General features: G+C 40.7%; 1 protein-coding gene across 1 annotated transcript in view; it reads left to right on the forward strand.

Annotated features, from left to right (window-relative positions):
* The window catches only part of LOC148015029 (uncharacterized), a 57,918-nt gene that overhangs the window by 21,209 nt on the left and 13,854 nt on the right, over positions 1–22,855 (forward strand). The window lies entirely within an intron of this gene.

The following is a 22,855-nucleotide window of genomic DNA, read 5'->3' on the forward strand; positions in this document are numbered from 1 at the left end:
AGCTCTTTTTCAGCTTTACATATGTACACTCTTTCAGCCATGAACATGGAATCCATCCTCCTAAAACATCTAGAACTGTTTGCTATAAACTTACTAAAACTAGCAGAAAATACATATTTTCCCACACTAGGAGGCGAGAACTTCCTCCAAGAAGCAATACTGTAGCCCTGCATTACAGTAGTGTCTACTAAAAACCCGGTTGCTTAAATTCCTTTGCATTTGGAGGCAATAAATAATCCCTTAACGTGTCTCTAGTTCTCGAGTGATTGACAAATATAGTGAGAAATTAAACAGCCCTTTTTCCATCTTCGTTTTTGACTCTAACATAGGCTAGTCCGTCGTCCAACAGCTTTGTCTTCATACAAATACTTGTGATGTATGGTTGTCCCAAGATCACTGGATAAGAACTACCTTGTACAAAAAAATGTTGCTCCTCTTGTACATCGCCAATGGTTAACTTAGCATTTGGACATGCTACATAAAGATCTCCCGAGGAGTTGTTTGATGTCCACATTCCCCAACCATGATCAACATCAATCGGGCCATGCACCATTTTCATATAAACACCTGACAAATACATTAATCTCTGATCCATGATCAAGCAATGCAATGTATGAAGTCTCAATCTCCCCAACCTTAACCTCGGTCTCTGTTATTGCCCAAGCCTAATGATTTCGAGTATAATGACTTCTAGGGATAAATCCTGAAGCCTCATCATTAGTATATTGCTTCTATCTAATTTCCCTTTAAGCCTTTGAGTAGTGTTGCAAATAACTGAGTTTTCAGCCAATACATCAATATTTTTACCCTTAAATAGCTCATTAATAGCATCGGCCCTTTCCAAAATAGCACATATATTTTTCCCATGATCATCCTTCTATGCCTGTTATGGGAGCACTAGACTATGCTCGAGACACTAGACTAGATGCAAGATTAGTTACAAGAATTCTGATTACAAGATAATCCTATGTAGGGGCACAAGGTACAATGATAACTTAACAACATACGAAAAATCCTACAACCTGAGACTATAGGTGTAGACAACAGGCTCGATAGGATATAAAGGATCCCACAACCCGAGACCATAGGTATAGATACAAGATATCAGAATTACAAGATCTCCCTCAACGAGAATGAACAAGATACAAGACCGTACTAGACAAGATCTTGTACTTCGAGATTACAAAGTGACGAGACAACAGGAGTGTAATGGAAGACAAGACAAGACTAGATACCATGACTAGACAAGAACTAGAACTAGAACTCGAAGTTACTTACTTGGAGGTCTCGACTCCTTGAGCTCCCAAGACTGGCATTGGCAAGACTGAGGAGCTCTATGGCGAGGCCCTCCTTTTATAGGTGTTGAAAGGCAACTAAAGATCTTTTAGAATGTTCCATGATGACATCATCGATGATGCAAGCGATGACATGGCATATCTTCTAGAAGGTTCTATGATGACATGGCAAGGGTGGGTTCGCTAGGTTGGCTCAAGGATGTTCTATTAATGGTGCATTCGCTTTGGGTGTGGATTCATATGGCATGTGCAAGAATTAATCTGTACACTTGATCATAGCATGTCCATGACATTACCCCCTCCTCTAGTGACGAGTTCCACGAGGAGCATCTCAGTGGTTTGATCCAAGTTTTGTTTGATTCTTATGAAATTCTTTAACTCTGAGAGCTGCTCTTTGAAGATATTATGCAAGTTTCCAAGTGTGATCGTTGATGTCATATCCTTTCCAGTAAACAAGATATCAAATGACCTCGAGAGATCCTCGAATCTAAGACATGCTCGACCTGAAATTCTTCATGATCTTTAATTTGGACAACTAATGGGGGATTAGATCTCTCCCCCCTCAGTGGTGGACTATGGTATAGCACAAGCAAGGAAACATGGAAGACTGGGTGGATCTTCATGGTGCCGAGGAGTTGGAGTCGGTAAACAACTGGGTTGATCTAGGTTATGATAGTGAAGAGCCCAAATCTCTGGTGGTCTAGCTTGGTGGAGGGCCTTATTGTTTGGAGGTTATGCCTGGGTAACCATACTTGATCACTGACTTTGTATGCTAGATGTCAAAGATGATGCTCGTCCGCTTAGTGCTTGTACTAATTCTGAGCATTTTGGATTTGTTGCTTGAGTTCTTGGTGTATATCTACTAGGTGTTAAATTTTAACTTGGGCAACACGGTTCTTTACTTGATTGGAGAGATGTACATGCATCCTTGGATACTGGCCATAGTTTGCAAAGAATGGAGTTTACTTGGTAGATGCATGGATATTATTATTATAAGCAAACTCTACAAAGGGCAAGAGCTCAAACCAATCATTCTAATGGTAGTTGATGGTGTCACAGAGATATTGTTCCAAGACTTGATTTACCCGATCTATTTGACCATCAAGATGTGGATGATTGGCTATGGATAACTTAACTTCGACTCCAAGGAGGTTGCAAAGCCTCTTCCAAAAACTAGATATGAATTGGAGACCCAGATCACTGGTGATGTCATCTGGGAGTCCATGTAATCTAAAAATGTATCTGAGCAAGAGTCTAGCGGTAGCCGCGTCTCTAATGGTCTTGGTGGTGGGGATGAAATGTGTTATTTTTGTAAACCTATCTATCACAACAAGCATAGAGTCATATTTGTCTAATTTGGCAAGATCTGTTATGAAATCCATGGAGAGAGAGAAGACCAGGGTCGTGCTAGAATGGGCAAGGGTTGTAGGAGGCCATGTGGTTTGTGACGAGATACCTTGGCCTTGTTGCAAGTATCACATGATTTTATATATTCCTTAACTTCTTTCCACACCTGGGGCCACCAAAAATCTCTTGAAATAAGCTCTAAGGTCTTATTACCTCCAAAGTGTCCTGCTATTGGGGTGTCATGGCATTGTTGAAGTACTTGGAGTCTGGACTTTCCTGGAGGGATGCAAAGTAGATCCTTATAGTATAAGGATCCATTAGTTTCCTAAAACTCACAAACTTCATTTCCTTTTCCCTCTTGATTTTTTCTCTTGACATTCTTAGCCAAATCATCATGGGGAAGGGCTTCATGGGTTAACAGGATCAAGGTAGGCTCCTCTTGGTGGCAACTGAAGGTGGCTGCTAGCTAGAGGTGCTCTAACTTGAGTAGCATTGCTCGTTATTGATCAAAAGCTTCTTCTTTCTCCTTAGATGCCAGGTAGGATCTTCTTGATAAAGCATTCGATTGGCATTGTTGGCGTCCTAGGCGATAGGTAATGACAAAGTCAAACCTAGATAAGAAGTTGCTCCAATGGGATTGTCTTCGATTGAGGATGCGGGTTGTCATTAAGTATTCTAGATTTTTGTGATTTATATAGGCGATAACTTTATGGGCTACACCCTCTAGATGATGATACCAAGTATCAAAGTCATCTACAATGGTAAGGAGTTCTTTGTCATGGATCTCATAGTTCATCTCTAGAGGGGAGAACTTCCTTGACTGGAATGCCACTGGATGCATATGACCATCATCACCATGTTGGGACAAGATGGCTCCTAAGGCATAGTCTGATGCATCGATCTCCAAGAAAAATGGCTTGGTAGAATCTAGGTGGACTAGGCTTGGTAGAATCTAGGTGAAAGTAGTTTTCAGGGTTTGGAAGGCCTTCTTGGCTTCTGCAATCCATGAAAACTTTAAGTTTCATGTGAATCTGGTGAGTGGTGTGACTATCTTTGAGTAATCCTCGATAAATAACCTATAGAATTTGACAAAGCCAAGGAAACATTGGATATCGTGAATACATGTGGGTGTCTGCCAGTCAAGAATAGTCTCGATCTTCTTGGGGTCCATGAAGAATCCTCTCTGGGAGACATTGTACCCCAAGAATTCCACTTCTAACTAATGGAAAAAACACTTCTCAAGTTTTTCATACAACCCTTTTTCTCTGAGCTTTTCCAAAAATAATTTTACATAGTTCTCATGCTTCTTTAATCTTTTGAGAATATCAAGATATCATCCAAGTATATAACTACAAAAACATCTAGATACTCTTGAAAGATACCATTCATCATATGTTGAAACACTACAAGAGCATTGGTGAGACCAAATGGCATAACAATCTTTTGAGAATATCAAGATATCATCCAAGTATATAACTACAAAATCATCTAGATACTCTTGAAAGATACCATTCATCATATGTTGAAACACTACAGGAGCATTGGTGAGACCAAATGGCATAACAACATACTTGAAGTGATCATACCTTGTGCTAAAGGTTGTCTTTCATTCGTCTCCTTCTCTAATCCGTACAGATTGCAAGCCCCTCGTACAGCAATCTTTGTGAAGATCTTGGTTTTTCCAAGGCGTTCCAAGAGCTCTGGTATCAATGACAAAGGGTGTCGTTTCTTAATTGTTATCTTGTTGAGTCCTCGATAATCCACACACATTCGAAGTGATCCATTTTTCTTCTTCACAAATAAAATTGAGGCTCCAACAAGAGACTTTGAGTTCCTAAAGAACCCCTTGACTAAGTTCTCATCAATGTTCTTATGTAGTTCAACTAGTTCATTAGAGGATAGTCTGTAGATGGGTCCAAAAGGGGATTGAGCCCCCTCATGGAGTTCTATAGCACAATCATATGATCTATGTTCCGACAAGAGATCTTTATTCTTTTTTTCAAAGACATCTTGGAATTCTTGATATTGGCTTGGTAGCTCATCCTTACTAGATTCTTGAGTTGGTAAATGATATATCATGTAGGTCGGTTCCTGCCTTGTTGTGTACATAAAAGCTTTGGCTCCTACATATACCGACTTTCCTTGATTTTCACGTTGTGTAATCTTTTGCTTAGTCCAATCAATTTCTGGGTTGTGCTTCCTTAGCCAAGGCATCCCAAGGATGATTGGATTTGTGGGACTGGATATGACATTAAAGCATACACAAGATTTGTGATCACCAAGAGTTACCATGAGTGGTCGGGTTTCCTTGGTAATATCACCAGATGTTAGAGATCTTCCATGGACAACTTCAATTGTTGCAAGATTGGTCTTTTGGAGTACTGGAATCTGGTATCTATTCACAAAGCCATCATCAATGAAACAGGTGAAGGCCCCTGAGTCGATCAGGGCTTTTAGGAAAAGGATATTTCTCAACATGATTATCTGGACTGTGACAAGGAAAGTTTCCATGGGTGTGGCTGGGATCAAGAGACCCTTTCTTATATCAAGGTCCGGTTGTATGATCTCATTTACAACCGGACATCCTCGTTTTCCTACTGGAGGATGGTTGCAGCAACTCTTGGGATTATTGCCCTCGTATTTGGGCAATTTGGGGCGATGTGTCCAAGGTTTCCACAATATAAGCATAGATGATTCTCTCTTCGTCTTTGCTTTTCTTGTGGGATCAAGGGCTTTAATTTGGTATTATCTATTTGCATTGGTTCAAGCTTGGCTGATTGGGTCTCTGATTGGAGTTGGGTTCCATTGGCCAGGACTTAATTCTTCTCACTTTTCATGCTTTCTCTCGAACAATCTATTGTCACACTAGATGGCTTGCATGATATAGCTGTTGAGTGTTTTTACCTCAAGCATAGTGAGTATGAGGTCCTTGATGTCATCTCGAAGACCCTATCTAAATTGGCTGATAAAATACTCCTCATACCGAGTGAGATCACAGATTAATTGTCTAAATTCACATGCATAAGCAAAGGCAGGGCGCCATAGCTTTCAAAGTTTTGTTTTTGCTAATCGATCAGTGTTTGCATCTCCAAATGTGGAAGTGAGCTCGTAAAGAAATGCCTCATAGTTATGAAGTACTGGCATATTCTTTTCTAAGATTGGGATGAACCGTGATAAAGCTTGACCACAAAGCAAAGTCCCAATGAATCCTACCTTGGAAACATCATCTCAATACCTATCCAATTGCATGCGAATATAGAGCTTTACTTGTTGTTGATCTCGAGTTCTCTTGCCGAGGGTTGATAAGCACGCGGAATCATCTAATCACTTCCTCTGTTGTTCTACAAGTCTTGGATCCGATCTTGTATCTCTTGAAGTGCAAAGCCTAGATGCATAGGGTGTTCTATTTGAAGTTGTGCTTGTCATTCATTCGAGTCATGAATTTATTATTAGAGGTTTTGAAGGGAGGCCACAATTCTTTCAAGGGTCGCCTCCATGGTGCTTAGTAGGGCTAGAAAGTAGTCTTGTCAAACTGCTATGGGAGCACTAGACTATGCTTGAGAGAATAGACTAGATGCAAGATTTATTACAAGAATTTTGATTACAAGATAATCCCACGTAGAAGCACAAGGTACAATGATAACTTAACAGAATATGAAGAATCCCACAACCCACAACCGTAGGTATAGACAATAGGACTCAATAGGATATGAAGGATCCCACAATTCGGGACTGTAGGTATGAATACAGGATATCAGAATTACAAGATCTCCCTCGATGAACAAGATACAAGACTGTACTAGACAAGATCTCGTTTTGTATTCCTCTAATAACTTGCACAATGCTGAATTCTTTTTCTTCGAAATAGGTGTGGGCAAGTCTTCATCCTCTTTCGAAAGAAGAATAGTGAATACACAAAACTTAGCATTGATCTCTCTTTTCAACTTCTTCATAGATATTAATTCCACTTTCTTTCGATCCACACTATGTAAAGTTACTTGCTATCCACCTCAAACAAATTCCATTAGCATTAAGTTCAAGTACATTGTAAACATTTCAATTGTCTTAAGTCAATCGCATCCAATAACCATGTCAATGGGTCCCATTCCAAGGCTACAAGATCAACTTGAATAGTGCATGATGGTAACAACTCGATAGGAGTGCATGGGCATTCTTCATGACTAGCTTCAAAAGCCCCATTGGCAACTTGTACCCTTAATGGCACATCTATATCCTTAGGCAATAGCTTCAGCCCATCCAAAGATTTTGTATTTAAAAAAAAAACCATGTGCATTGCACGTATCCACGAGAATATAAGCAACTTTACCATTTACAAGCCCCTTGAGCCGAAGAGTATTTTCACCTCTACATCTGGTCCATGCATCATGAGAAATAGTACACATCATCAAAGGATCACCCGGGTCTAGAAACCCACCTATCGGATCATAAAATTCCCAATGAGCTACATCCTCTTCTTCATGTGATTCTTCATAAGTGGGTAAGGCAGCCATTTGAAATGTGTCACCCTCATTTGCTTTGTCATCTAATCCTTCTTCAATAATCATGCCAACTTTAGTATCTCTTAACTTGCATTTGTTCTTGTGATCAAAAATCCACTTCTCCCCACACTTGAAGCATAAACTTTTGGTGTACATATCCTTAAACTTATGTTTGGTACATGCTACATGCTTGCCTTGCACATTCTTAACTAAAGGTTTACCATCAAAATCTACCCATTTAAAGTCTAGTTTTACCTCAACATTAAGCCTAAAGTGAGTGCCCTGTTTGACTCCATAAATTGTAGGATAAGGGACTTTGCTATAGGTGTTTTGAAATCTCCCTTCTTGCTTAAATGCCTCTTTTTATTAGGTAAAATTCTATCCCAACCTTGAGGACTGGTTTAATGAAATATTTCCCATAGTTTTGGGTTGAAAAGATGGCATATCCTGGCGATATTTTTAGTTGTACCATTCACCAAGCTGAATAGCCTCATGAATGGTCTTGGGCTGAACGGTACCAATCTCCAATAGGAGATTTAAATCAAGTCCATACACATTTGTTCAGTTTTTCCAAATCTGAAATTTCCTCAACATACATTGATAAATTCACAAACATATTAGAGTAATCTCTAACGGGCATGCCTCTTTGCTTTAGGTCATACCACCTCCTTTATAACTTCTCTTTCTCCATAGAAGAGACAAAAACGTCAAGCATTGCACACTTAAACTCCTCCCAAGTGGCAAACTCTTCTTCAAATTTCATCATGTACCTCCACCATGTATGGGCATAGCCTTTAAGATGAAGGGTTACGTAGTAGATCTTACCTTTATCATTGCCGGGGTAGAGTGTAAAATACATCTCCAATTTATTTATCCATTCCTCTTTGCTTTAGGTCATACCACCTCCTTTGCAACTTCTCATTCTCCATAGAAGAGACAAAACATTCAGCATACAGGAGACAAAAACATTAATCATTGCCCACAAACTCCTCCCAAGTGAGAAACTCTTCTCCAATTTTCTCATGTACCTCCCACCATGTGTGAGCATAACCTTCAACATGAAGGGCTGCATAGTAGATCTTCACTTTATCATTGCAAGGATAGTGTAAAGTACATCTCCAATTTATTTATCCATTCCTTTTGGCTTTAGGTCAGACCACCTCCTTTGCAACTTCTCTTTCTCTATAGAAACGGTGAACTTCCAAGCAAACGGAATATGGCTCAACAATTGGATAGAAAGGAGGAATCAAGAATTTGATGGTTACCTCAACCAATATTTGTCAATGACTTGAACCTTTGATTTTGATGGAATCCCCGTACAATGAGTGATCAACACTGATAAAGACTTCCTTTCTAGCAGTCCATAATACTCCAAGATACTAAGAATCAAGAGATTAAACTTCAGAGAGAAAAATCCCCAAGAATTCAAGTGATTTTTGAGCTTTCTCTGTTGTCCAAGGTGATCAAGAGAAGGAAAATGCTGCAAATCTTGATGGAATACATTAATCTTTGGCAAGTGTTGATTGTTTGAGCTATTGGTAAACTCGCAAGAGCATAATGAAGCAAAAGCCCCTTCAAATATTCAAGATCTTTGAAGTTTTCAGTAAGTATCCATGGCTGCCCCTGTTAGAATGATGAAGAGAGACAGGCATAATGCTCATGAGGTAGATAATGCCATCCAATAACCTTCAATGTTAACCACAGATGCCTCCAATGGTCATTACCAATGTGTAGAGCCACAAATGGAAAATATTAGCAACTAATTAGGAGGTATATAGCTGCTGTCCTGTTCAATGAAGCTTAAGGCTCAAGGTAAGTACACTAGGCTTCAATGCTTCTTGGAGAAGCTGGCCATCATCCTTGACAATGAATAGAAGCCACCAAATCTTGAAAACATGGTTAATGTTGGAGATCTGGCTGCTGTTCAGTGAATCAGCCTGAGTACCCTGCTACTAGGGTTTCATAAGAGTGAAAGAATGTCATAAGGAAGAGATAATAGCCTCCATAGCTTCAATAATGGTTCTTCAAGCATGCCCAAACTAGATGATCATTAATATTGATTTCTATGATGACTTATGAATGGTTTTGCTTACTGATTTTCTTACCTGGGAGCAGCACAAAATGCGCTGGAATACTACACAGTCCACACTGTTATTCTGGATGAGAAAGAGCTTCCTTAAGCTCTTAAGCAAGCTATAAGTCTACTACCTTACAGCCAAGTGATGAGAAAGTCATAACTCCACGAGATGAAGAAGCCATTACCCCATTTCTCCTGCTGGACTTTAGACCAAGACACAACCAAAAATGCGCTGCTAGACTCCAGAGGAACATGCCATCAAATCCTTCAAGGATGGTTATCAACATGCTCCATACAATGGAAGGATTCAAGTTTAAGAGATATTTGGTGTTAGAAGCTCTAGGAGAGAGATGGGAGTCAAGATCTTCCATGGGAGCTTGGATAGAAGCTTAAGAAGTCAAAGGGAAACCCTGCCTCTCAGAAGTAGAAACACTCTTAGTTATCTTCTTCTCCCTATAGCCTTCTTTTTGTCCAAGAACCTCCAAAATGCCTTGAGAAATGGTCATGATTTGCTAAACTGGCAAGAAGACCACCATTTTGTGTAGAGACCGAGAGGCACAAAGATCAAGGCAATCAGTGTGTGTTATGCGCAACGAGACAGAGAGTGAGAGAGAGCAAAGTAGAGAGTGTGCACAATTAGTGGGTACAATGACGAGTGTACCTCTTTAGGTTTTCTAGATAGATATGTATATGTAAGTACAAGTGCTAAGGGTGTGTTCACACCCAAGCACATTAAAAGGCACCAGGGCCTTTATTCCCAACAACCTCCCACCTAAAGGCAATGTGCCTTAAGAGGAGAAAAGAATCAGCTAAGTCTAGGTATGTACAAAGCTGAAATACATATATCTATCACACTCCCATCATCTATCGACAATGAGCAAACCGCTCTGCTGGAAGAACCTTCGTGAGAAGGTCTGCAAGGTTATCATCTGTATGTACTTTGACAAGCTCAATGCTCTTGCTGTCAAATACATCTCTAATGAAGTGGTACTTCACCTGTATGTGCTTCGTCTTTGCATGAAAGACAGGATTACGTGCTAACATGATAGCACTCTGACTATCACAATGGAGAACAAGTAGCTCTGTGATGCCAAGCTCTCCCACCAGACATGAAAGCCATAAAGCCTCCTCGCATGCCTCAGTGGTAGCCACATACTCTGCCTTTATAGTAGACAATGCAACACACTTTTGTAGCCTGGAGATCCAAGAGAGTGCTCCTCCTGTGAAAGTAAACACATACCCAAAAGTGGACTTTCTGCAATTCGCATTACCAACATAGTCTGCATCCGTAAAGCCAACAACAGATGCCTTCTGCTTTCCAAAGCAGATGCACAACTCCTTTGTGCCCTTGAGGTATCTCATAATACCTTTCACTGCTTTCCAATGCTTTTTGCCAGGGTTTGCCATGTATCTGCTAACCACTCCCACTACAAAGGCAATGTCAGGATGTATAGCAACCATAGCATACATCAAACTGCCAACAGCTGAAGCATATGGTATCTTGGCCATTTAAGCCTTCTCATCATCAAATGTGGGGCTGTCCTCTGCACTCAGTTTCACATATGGAGGCAATGGAACCCCAATTGTTTCCCTCCCCCTCCATATTGAAATGCTGCAAAACTTTGGAGATATACTTCTGTTGAGATAGATAGAGTAAGCCTTTCGATCTATCTCTGAGTATTCGAATGCCAAGAATGTGATTTGCATCACCAAGATCCTTCATGTCAAAGCTGCCATGAAGACTTTACTTCGATGAATACAAGGCATGAGTATCCTTGCCACCAATCAGCATGTCATCAACACACAAAACCAAGATAATCAGGCCGCCATCTGCTACCTTCTTGGTGTACAAGCAATGATCCACTTGACTTCTATGAAAGCCTTGGGACTGCATGAATGTATCAAACTTATGATACCATTCTCTTGGTGCTTGTTTCAGCCCATACAAACTCTTTTTGAGTTTACATTCCATTTTTTATTTCCCTTGTTCAACAAACCCTTCAAGCAACTACATATATATGTCTTCATGCAGATCACCATGTAAAATCCCAGTCTTTACATCCATCTGTATGAGCTCCATATCCTCAACTACAACCAAGCCCAAAATGGTTCTCAATGTAGTCATCTTGACTACAAGAGAGAAAATCCCATCAAAGTCAATTCCATGCTCCTGCTTGTACCCCTTTGCAACCAATCTTGCTTTGTACTTTGGTGAGGAACCAGAAGTGACCGTCATCTTGTAAACCCATTTGCATGGAAGGGTTTTCTGCCCTTTAGGCAACTACACCAAGTCCCAAGTGCCATTTTTTTCAAGAGATTCCATCTTTGACAACATTGCTTTATACCATTTCTTATTGTCCTGTTTGTCCATTGCTTCCTTGAAGCAAGACAGTTCGCGACAGTCTGTCAACATGACATAATCAGCCACATTAATTGCACCGGGACAAATTTGTCAGGTTGTCTAGTAGCCCTAGACGATCTCCTAACCCAATGGTCATTGTTTGCTGGCTATTTCTGCAAATTTCCATTTTCAACATACTGTCCTGGCATTTCAGCCTGCAAATCCCCATTAACAACTTGTTGTCATGGCTGTTCCTGCACATGTAGTGGCTCATTATCATGGACAATAGCTGGCTGATCATTTCCAGCATTATTTTTTGCATTTAGAGGTTCATATACAGTAGGTATTTGCTGCTGTACAGTAGGCACATTTTGCTGTCCAAAATGTATTTCTTCCGCAATACAACCCTATGGACCTCCTCAATCTCTTTGGGCTGTTTATGCATGCGATCTTCCCGAAAGATAACATCATTGCTGCGTACTACTTTCCTTTTCTCGAGATCCCATAATCTATACCCCATTTCACCCTCGTCAACATATCCTAGGAAAATACATTTATAGGACTATGGCTCAAGTTTGCTACAGTTTTTTTTACGAATGTGCACAAAAGCCTCACAACGAAACACTTTCAAATGAGCATATGAAGGTGGCTTGCCCGACCACGCTTCTTGGGGAACTTCCCCTCCCCCCCCCCCCCCCCCTTCCGAGACCTGTTAGGTGACCGATTAATTAAGTGTACGGCTGTCATAACAGCCTCTGCCCAAAAACCATGGGTTAATGCAGCATTAGACAACATCACACGGACCCTTATGCTGTATGGTCCGATTCATACGCTCTGCAGCTCCATTTTGGGGTGGATTATGAGAGCCAATGAGCTCCCCCTTTATCCCTTTGTTGTCACAAAATGCCCGAAAGACCTTGGACACATATTTCCCACCATTATCAAAGTGAAGACACTTGAGTGTCTTATCAATTTGATTTTCAACCAATGCCAAGAATTTTTTAAACTTGTCAAGCACTTTATCCTTGCTACAAATAGGATAAACCCATACCTTTCAAGTAGCATCATCGACAAAGGTGACAAAATATTTCTTTCCCCCTATCTAACATACATCTAAATGTATGAACTCTAGAGAAGAAGATTTCAGCAAAAGAGACTTTTTATGAGAAGTCTATGCGTGTTTACCATAAATGCAATGATCACAATGCTCAAAATCAGCATAATGAAGACAAGGCAAGTAACCCAAACAAGAAAGCACTTTCATTCCTGTTTGACTCGTGTGTCCCAACCGGCCATGCCACAAAGAAACACTTGGTTGCTCGGTCACGGCAACAACATGATCACTCACACTAGATACATGGAGAGGATACAAAGTATCACTTTTACAAGCTCTGGCAATCACTCTAGATCCCTTACAGATCTTCCATTTTCCATCACCAAAGGTGGTATGAAAACCATCATCATCTACCTGCCCTGTGCTAATCAAGCTCTTCTTGAACTGAGGTACATGCCATACATGCTGAAGTGTAAAGACAAAGCCATGTTGAAACTGTAACTGCACACTGTCAATACCTGCAATCTCGCATGCATAGTTGTCCCCAAGATGGACAACACCATGTCGACCCCCTGTATAGGCGGAGAACCACTCACGATGAGGAGTGACATGAAAGGAAGCACCTGAATCGAGAATCCAAGTATGCATGTCATCATCTATATCTGCAAGTAAAGCATGTGCACCAAAGTGTGAAGAGACAAAGAGTATGTCACTCCCACTGTCACTGTCATGAGTGACTACATTCACCTCTTCAATTTTTACACTGCTCTTCTTGGGTTGACCCTCTTTCTTCTCTCCTTGTTATCATTTGTCTTCTTGCCCTTTCCTTTCTCTTTCTTCCATTTATAGCAATCACATTTTAAGTGACTCTTCTTACCACAATGGTGGCATTCAACATCTTTGCCACGTGATTTACTGCGTCCCTTGCTATCAGATTTGTCTTTCTGTTGTGATCTATCCCTAGTATGCAAAGCACTAGAAGACACTAGATGCATTGTTCTGCCAATTCATTTCTTCCATGAGTAGAGCACTCTCTACATCAGCATATAAAAGAATTGCAGTAGAATTGCTCATAGCAGTCCTGAATGTATCCCAACTCTCTAGAAGAGTGCAAAGCAAGAAAGTAGCCTTAAATTCCTCATCAATCATGAGCTTCAAGTTAACCAGCTGGCTGAAAATGGGACTCTCTCGAGTGAGTAGACATTGTTGTACCCTCTTTCATACACAAATCCATAAGCTTTTTCAGCCAATACACTTTGCTTGCAACACTCTTTTGTGCATACAGTTCTTCCAATCTAGTCCATATAGCATATGCAGAATCCAAACCTTCAATGTTGAACAGCAAGGCATCAAAAATTGATAGCTCTATGGTTGAGCATGCAAGCTTATTTAACTCATCCCAATCATCCTGATCCATGTCTACGGGCTTTGCCCCTTTGGTTTTGATTAGCTTTGCTTGCTTCTTTTGCAACAAGATATTGTAGCACTACTTTTGCCAAACTGCAAAGTTATGTGCGCCTTCAAGCTTCTTTATGTGCATCAGATTACTGCTGTCATTGTGCCAGCCATGATTTTCAACCCAAATGTGACCAAAAAACAGCAAATGCAGGCCCAAAAACTGTCACCCAAGTGACCAAGGTATAAACAAGTACCAATCAGCAATAAATGACCATGCAGAAGCACAGATTTCAGATCTGTAATTAAATTTTCAGAAGCACCAAACCATGTGCTACAGCATTATCCAACTGATTACAGCTGTTCCAAGGGCATATGCATCACATTACATGAGGAATCCCAAAATTTCAGCTGCAATTTCTGTTGTACATGTACCACAGGCATAAAATTTGACACGAACGGTCAAAAGCCCCAAAATGTTTTGCTCAAAGCATCAAACACACATCTGCATTTCCTTTGTCATGCATAGGAAAGGCCAATTTTGCCAAAATAGAGCAATTTCAGCAAAACGCCCAAATTTTACGAAGTGTTGAGGTCCAAATTGTGGAGAATTCAACCTACATGTACATAAAATGCCCAAATGCTGCACAGATTTTACCCAAACTGCAAAAGCCCCAAATTGCACGGGGTCCAATGTGCATCAATGTTGAGAAATGAGGTAAATTTCAGCCCAATTTGCACATGTACATGAAAAGCCCCAAATGTCAGGGACAAAATGTCACAAATTCCTGCAATTTTTGAGACAAATTTGCTTGTCCTGCATCATAATCCCCAAATCTGGGAAAAGCCCCCAATTTTATGGGTCCAATGTTGAGAATTTTCACTCAGATGAGCAAAATTTCAATAATTGTGGCGAAATTCCCAATTCAAATGCGCACAATGTTTGCAATTTCTGACACAGATGCCTCAATTTTGCATGAACAGTACTCAGTCTGGAGAAGCCCCAAATTTTTGGGCCAAGATTGCACAAATCTGACCTTTTGTGCTTGTGCGCGCGAATGCCCCGCAAGGGAAGAAGGGAAAAAAAATTCCACGAATTTGCTAGAAAAATGACAAGAAGAAAAAAAAACATCACGTCTAACGTTGACCCGTCAGGTCAGGACTGGTCGCACTAGCGTAAAGTCGCCCGTCATGAAGTTCGTGTTGCCTGGTCTCCAGCAATCGTCTAGTCTCGCTGCGACTGACTGCCGTTTGCCGCTGCCCACTGTCTGCACATCACGTCACAACCCGTCTCGCTGGAGTCGCCCATCAACTATGACTGGCAACACGATGCCTGTAGCTCATGCCTGGCGTCGCCTGTGACTGGCGACACGATGCCTGCAACTCACGCTTGTGACTCTCCTGCTCGCCTTTGAGCTGTCTCGTCACCACGCTAGTCTTCTGCCTCAGCCTGACGATCATCTGTAGCACCTTACGCTCTGATACCATTTGTAGGGACCAGTTAGGCAGGGAGATCGAGACAGACTGTCTTTACGCGCAATGAGAGACAAAGAGAGTGAGAGAGAGCAGAGTAGAGAGTGAGAACGTTTGTAGGTACAATGATGAGTGTGTACCTTTAGGTTTTTAGATAGATATGTATGTGTAAGTACAAGAGCTAAGGGTGTGTTCACGCCCGGGCACATTTAAAAGGTATGAGGCCTTTATTCCCAACACTTGCTCTAATACCAATGTAAAGAAGGTAATTTCCCATGAACAAGAAATGCTCAAAAATATACCAAGAAATCATAAAATAGCCATACCCAAGGTGGCCATAGCTAATGCTCATATGATCATGTGGAGAAGTACAATAGTGAAATGGATGATGGTAGTAAGACACCTACCTCTTGCTATGCTGGAGCAAAGTATGCGTCCCATTGCTATGGTGGGAGGTCCAAACTTGGAGTCCTCAAGAAGGAAATTGATTAATGAGTAAGAAGTTGTGCACATGTTACATTTCCAGCCTTTCATACTAAACCCTAACTATATGCTTTATTACACTAAAGGCAGCCATCCTCCTCAACCATAAAAGTAAGTATCCTGTCTTTGCTAGTCACAATGACCACAAGGAAGATGTCCCCTCTAGAGAAAATACCAAACCATGTTTGAGAAGTGTTTATATCCATCCTCCCGTGAAAAGGTACTCCCTCTACGATGGCCTCAATCATAGCTCTAGCTCCACTAAGATCCTACAGTCTCTACCTCAAAAGCTCTTGTGGTAGCTCTCGAAATGCAAACTAGTATCCCATTGAGACAACAACCTATATAGAGAACCACTCCCATGATAGGTAAGTCCTATGTTCAAGAGTGTGACCCAACTTTGATGAAAAAGAGTGATTGAAGAAGAGGTTACCTCCCCTTCTCTTCCACTGTAGTTGGTGGTAGCTAGTGGAGACCAAATGAAACATACATCCATGCTTTGATAATAACCTGACCTTGAGACTCCTCTCTAGTCCTGATCTCGTGAAAGATCCAATGAATGTTGGGTTATCATGGTTCTCCATGTGTAGGTAGGATAGATTGAAGCCTCCCTATCAAATGTTTCTTCAAAAGCTCCTCGCCTGGAAGGAAACCCCTAATAATGACCCTAGCCAATAAGAATTTACTCTTAACTATGATCCCCGTGCCTTCTCTAGATTTGGGCTATATGATGATATCACAAGCCATCTTCGCTCTAACCAGGCTCCCATGGTGAGGTTTTCACTAGCAAAGAGCAATGGTCACCAACTATGTTGTAGTGGCTATGTGGTACATCAATTCTTGTTGGGAATGACCTAGCAATGCATAACCTGGAGAATGCCCACCAGGAACTGATTTACCACATGCTCGCAAGAACTTAGTCGGCAACCACCACTCTCTTTACTAGTGAAAGCCTTGGCGAGCTCCCTATCTGATGCTCAAGAGAAGAGATGTCAACTCATGATCTAAAGTATTTTCAATGCCCACAAGGCATCAAAGTTATCTCATTGCATTGCCATGCAAGACCTAGGTAGTTTTAGAGATTTGGTCATGTCTAAGATGGGCACAGGCTTGGGCAAGGCAGTTTAGGCCTGCATTGATGTACAAGAGCAGGTCGGGCAGCTATGCAGTCACTGGGCAGTTTAGGGCAGTCGTCAAGGCAGCAGGACAGCTGTCGTGATAGCATGAACAGTGAGCAGTGGGCAGCAAAGTCAGGCAGGTAGATCAGCAGTTGGGACCTGCCACGTGGCAAGTTGGCCAGGATCTGCAGCAATAGTTTGTGCAGCAGTTGGCTGCATTATTTTATTCTTTTATTTTCTGCTATTTATAGTAGACTTCCTGCCCTGTCATTCTCACTTCAGTTTATCCAGATTGAGAGAGATCTTCAACCATATATACTCTCACAGCCTGTTGTGCATACTGCCTTCTGTATTCAGCATTCATTTCTGTAGCCTTCTCTCCATGTTCACACTTTTCTTTCAGTCTGGTCATACACTTCCAGATCGCTGCACTCTGACAGGTAGTCCTTGTGGGGTTACCAACCTGGCTGCCTAGTGTCCCATATACCCAAAACCCCCCTGACTTGTGCCAACCTACTGCTCTGCAAAGAATCTCCATGGCCACTACAAAGACCCTAAAATTACTTTCATCCCAACCTTGATAAACTGTTGTATCATTAGCAAACTCCACATCAAGGAGGAATGGGTAGCCTAATGCCTGTGATACACATGGATCTCTCTCTCAAGAGTGAGTTCATGGCCTCCAAATTCCAATACAAATAGGAACAAGAAGGGGGCTCAACGCTACTAGCATTAGGCTTTGTAAAAGAGGCGTTTAGACTAGTACTACCAGTCATATGTGTGGCCCTGCGAGGGGGCCATCTCTTTTTGGTCTCTTGGAGGTCCTACTAGGGCTTTTGTGAAGGTGTTTATGGGCTGCTGATCTACAAGCAATTATGATCATTTGATGGTGTTTTGGGTGGGTTTGTGGAGGTCACTTTCCATATTGTATCTTAGCTTATTTCAAGCTGTCTTGTGTGCCCTGTATTTTGTGATATGATCAGCTTTCTAATATAGTTATGTGATGTAGTTTGAGTGATACCCCAACCTCTTACCGTGTCAAGATATGATAGCTGGACTATGGCCTTGTGGATAATTTCTCCTAGCTATTTTGAAAAGTTGTGTGCGCGAGAGGAGAAGCTTGCCATGTACTTACTTGATCTCCCTATGATAAATTTAGGGATGACACTTTCATGTGATAGAGTCTTGTGGCTATCACAGTGAGTTATACTGAGACTTCAAAAACTGAAAATTCTTGTCATTTTGGAAATTTATGTGCACAATCTGAAAGCAAAACACAGAGAGGAAATTTGCCCATCTAATATATTTCTCAAACAACTTAGTTTGTGTCAAAAAGTAGCGCAATGTCTAGTGATCTATCTGCACTATAAAATCAGCCTCTAAAAGATTGTATTTCCACATGGAAAGTGCATAAATTACAACCAGTCGTTCCTTCTCATAGACCTGCAAATTCTTCTTTGCACAACGGAGAATAGGTTACACAAGTCTCATATATCACCACTCGGCCATCCTACATTAAAACAACTTTAGTATTGTTTCCACATGCATCACACAAAACAACAAACGATCCTTAGATCAAGCAATACAAGCATAGAATCTAAAGCCACCTTTTCCTTTAACCTATCAAAAGCTGAAATTTCCATTGTTGTCCACTTAAATGGCACATCCTTCTTTTGCAAAGCATGCAATGAAGATGCAATTTCAACAAAGCTATGCACATACTTCCCATAATAGGGACATAGACCCATGAAACTGTAGATCTTGTGTACATTTTTAAGGTATGGCCATGAGCATATCGCCTCAACCTTTGCAACTCACTTTTCTTGTCATTAATGACCAATTGATACTTACACAGCTTATTAAACACTATTGCCAAGTGTTTCTTATGCTCTACCTTACTCTTTGAAAAGACAATCATGTTGTTAAAGAACATACCCACAAATAATATATGCGATCTAAAGATGAGATCCATCATCCAATTAAATGTGGTAGAAGCATTTGTAAGCCCAAATGGCATGAAAAGAAACTTGTACAATCCAAAAGATGACTTGAAAGTTATCCTAGGTACATCCTTTGGCCTAATACATATCTGATGATATCCACTTTTTAAATCAATGCGACTGAATATGACTACCCTTGCAACCTATCCAGAGTATCATCAATCTATGGAATTGAAAACCAATTCTTTATCGTGATTTTATTCAAAGAACGATAATCAATACACATACACCATGAACTATCCTTTTTCTACACTAAAAGCATTAGGGAGCAATTAGAAGATGAGTTGGGTTGAATCAATCCTTTTTCTAACAACTCACTAACTTGCCTTATTATCTCCTCCTACTAGGCCGCATTCATCCTCCTATATGGTAGCTTATTTGGAGGGATTCTACCCGGGATCAAATCTATACCACGATCCTTTGGCCTTTCAGGCCGTAGCTACCCTAAAAGTAACTAAAATAAAGCAATCAACATACATTTTCAGAAATGTTATACAATCCTTATCCAACACAAACACATTCCCTTACATTATCATCTTCGTCCTTAACAAAGACTAAGCACGCTAAAAGATGATTTTTCATTACTTTTGAAATAACAAAAGCTGATACAACAAGGACTAATTTCCTTTTAAGTTTTGCATTAAGAGTATGGGTCTTGCTCTTGTGCTGAATGGTGATTACTTTGTTACGCTAGTCAATGATTGCATGCACACAATGACACCTAGGCATACCAAGCAACACATTAAAATCCTTAAGTGGTGTAATAAAGAACTCTTCGTTCTCCACATAACTTTGAATGTGTAAATGAAGCTTCCCAATGAGCCGTGTGATAGGTCTGCATGCCTTTTGTATGCCATTACAATTTCTCCCATGGGTCCATCTCATCTTCTCCAAGGCCTAGACGGGCTGCCAATTTAGTGGAGATAAAATTTGCTCTTGCTCTGTTGTCAAAGAATATCAATGTGTACTAGTCCCTAATTTTTCCCCATACTCTACAAAGCTCAATGGCATCATCATTGAGCTGATCACTAACTACATCAAGCACCAATCCGCTAATGGTTTGAACCTCTTACTCTTTGCATCCTCTTTATTTTATTTGCTTGCTATTTACTAGGATAGCTCCTAACCATGTGTTTCTCCTGCTCACAAACAAAACATTTATTTGCAGCCATAAGCTCCCTATACTAAGCAACACTTTTCTGAGTTCTTCCTTGTTTTTACTTCTTTTAAACCAATTTAGTACCAAATTGTCATAGGTGGTGCATTTACATTACCAGCCTGTTGTCCCATGTGTCCCAAACATATCACACTGCATAGATGCATTACCAAACATGGTACTTTGTGCCCCACGCATCATGCCAATATTAGTATACATGGGATTTTGCATTCCACTTGCCATTCCCGAATGCATCGGTAGCTGCCTACTATGAATATTCAATTCATGCATTCCCATGGCTGAAGTATTTCCAGCCATTGATTGGAAAAATTGAACCACCACCAGTATCCCGGATGGCCTATATTGGCATCCATACCTTGCTATCCATACCCTATTGGATTGGCACTTCCAAGTTGGACTTGCATTCAATCCTTCAATCTCCTCTACTAATCCAAATGCCACTTGCTATCATAAACGATCAACAAGCCTTCAATCTGATTTTTCCCTAATGATCTAATAAAGGATTAGTCCTCACCTTGCTCCTTGGATAACAAATTCAACCCATCTGGCCTCTTGAAATTCCCTAAAATTCCAAATTTCAGCTGCTGAATTCCAAGTCCTAGGTCCCAAATTCTGAGTACACTCTCTAAGATGGTTGTCAAACCCTACTTTCTAATGTAAAATCAAGATAAAATAAAGGTTAGAATAGAAATTCTTCAATAGCATGCTCCTAGGAATGAATTTGGCTGAGATCTTTTGAGACAAGCTGTGAAACGGCTAAGAGAATAGAGAGGAAGCTATAGAGAGAGAAAATCCAAAGATTTGTCGCGAGAAATTGGTGAAATCGAGCTATTGCCCCTATTCCCCAACCCCAAATGGATTCATCAACAGCAATAAGAGTATCAGAGGCTGTAATCTTCAAGAGAAAGTGCATCAACAGCAATCAGCAGCTTCCCAAGGTCAAGAATATGCAATCGCCTTCACCAAAGTGGTCTCCAGTGGCTGGGAAACAATCCCCCAAAGTAGCTAGCAACACTCCACAACACCTCTCCCCAACATCTCCCAATTCCAAAAATAAAATTTTCTTCTCTCCTTCAGCCCCAATTCAGCCTTCCCAAACTTTGAAGAGGAAGTTTTGCCAAGTGGCAGCCTTCCTTATCCATTTTCCAGCAATTTTTAACCTTATGAAATTAAATTTTTAAATATAAATTTTCAAAATTAATTCGACAATTAATTTATACCTAGAAAAATAATTAGACCAAGCAACAATTAAATTGGTTGTGCCGATTTGTCACCAAGTATAGTAGCACATTTATTAGCCCCTGAATTGACATTAATTAATAAATTAATTGTCTAGTTCCGAATGTCATTACTAAGAGTAATAGCTAATAAAGTGGTCTGGGCCAAAATCTGTCACCAAGTACCACCTAGTACCTATTAAGTATAGCTTGATATAGCTTTTGCCTTGACACCTACTGACTTCTTAGGATCCTTGGCCTGTCAATGTGAAATAACTAACTTACATAACCTTGCACATCACATGTGCACTTCACATTTGCACATTCGATCCATAGTTAATCAAATGCTAAGCAAAGCATCAAAATTTCACATCCTCATAATACTTAGTCATGCTCATATAGTCCAATTGTCTTCAAAGTAAAACCTAGTGTATCTTCACATGGTATTGGAGCTAGTGATCTTCTAACGAGTCTCCTACACACCTATGATGAAATCTAGATTTACACACAGGCAAGGACAACTCTTTTACTCTTCATTACCATTGAACTCCAACTCCGATCCTAATCGCATGGCTAAGGCCGTGGTGACCCAAGACCTTGTCTTCTACCCCTCATGATATGACTATATCATCCCTCACAAGTTCTCGGCGGGGGGGGCGGGAGGTGTGCCTCATCCATATCTAGGTGTGATGAATCTTGAGCATGGCTTTGTAAATGCATCAACAAAGTTTGGTGGTTCAAATCCTAAAGCTAGTGTGCCTTCAAGACAATGGCACGATGGTTCAATAGCAAGCTTGTGATTACTTATAGTCTGTTCCCACATAGAGACTTGTTCAACAAAACAACTAAAGGCAAGGAATTCATGGTCACGGCATGCCTTTGGCTTCATCATCATAGCTTTGGTATCCATTGTCCTATCTCATTGTCATTGTTGTACGTTTATGATGTACTAGTTTCTAGCAAACCTATCATTGTTATACATTTATGATGTACTAGTTTCTAACAAACCTGCTATGGTAGGAATTACTAGAGGCTTGTATGCATACCAGCATTGCATATTTTATTTTACTCATCAATCCCCCAACAATACCGAGACTGTATCTTTGTGACTCAACAGGTAGCCATAGAAAGGTAAACCAATCCCTACCCTCCATCCATGTCAAAGAACATCCAGCAGGCTAGTGGCAAGCACCACCTCAAACTGCCCCGCTGTACAGAAAATTGACCTTGAAACATCCCTTCCTTAGTGGGGTTAACGGTGCCTATGAGAGCTACCTATAGCATGTCCTTCCATGAGTGCACTGGTGGCTGTCACCTACTAGTCAGCAAGCCAGAGATGACACCTCCAAAGCTGCCACCTATCTCTGATGTCCAGCTCC

The sequence above is a fragment of the Lygodium microphyllum genome, chromosome 24 (assembly GCF_053477565.2).
Source record: "Lygodium microphyllum isolate KBCC chromosome 24, Lygodium_microphyllum_v1.1.10, whole genome shotgun sequence".
In the NCBI taxonomy this organism is placed as follows: Eukaryota; Viridiplantae; Streptophyta; class Polypodiopsida; order Schizaeales; family Lygodiaceae; genus Lygodium; species Lygodium microphyllum.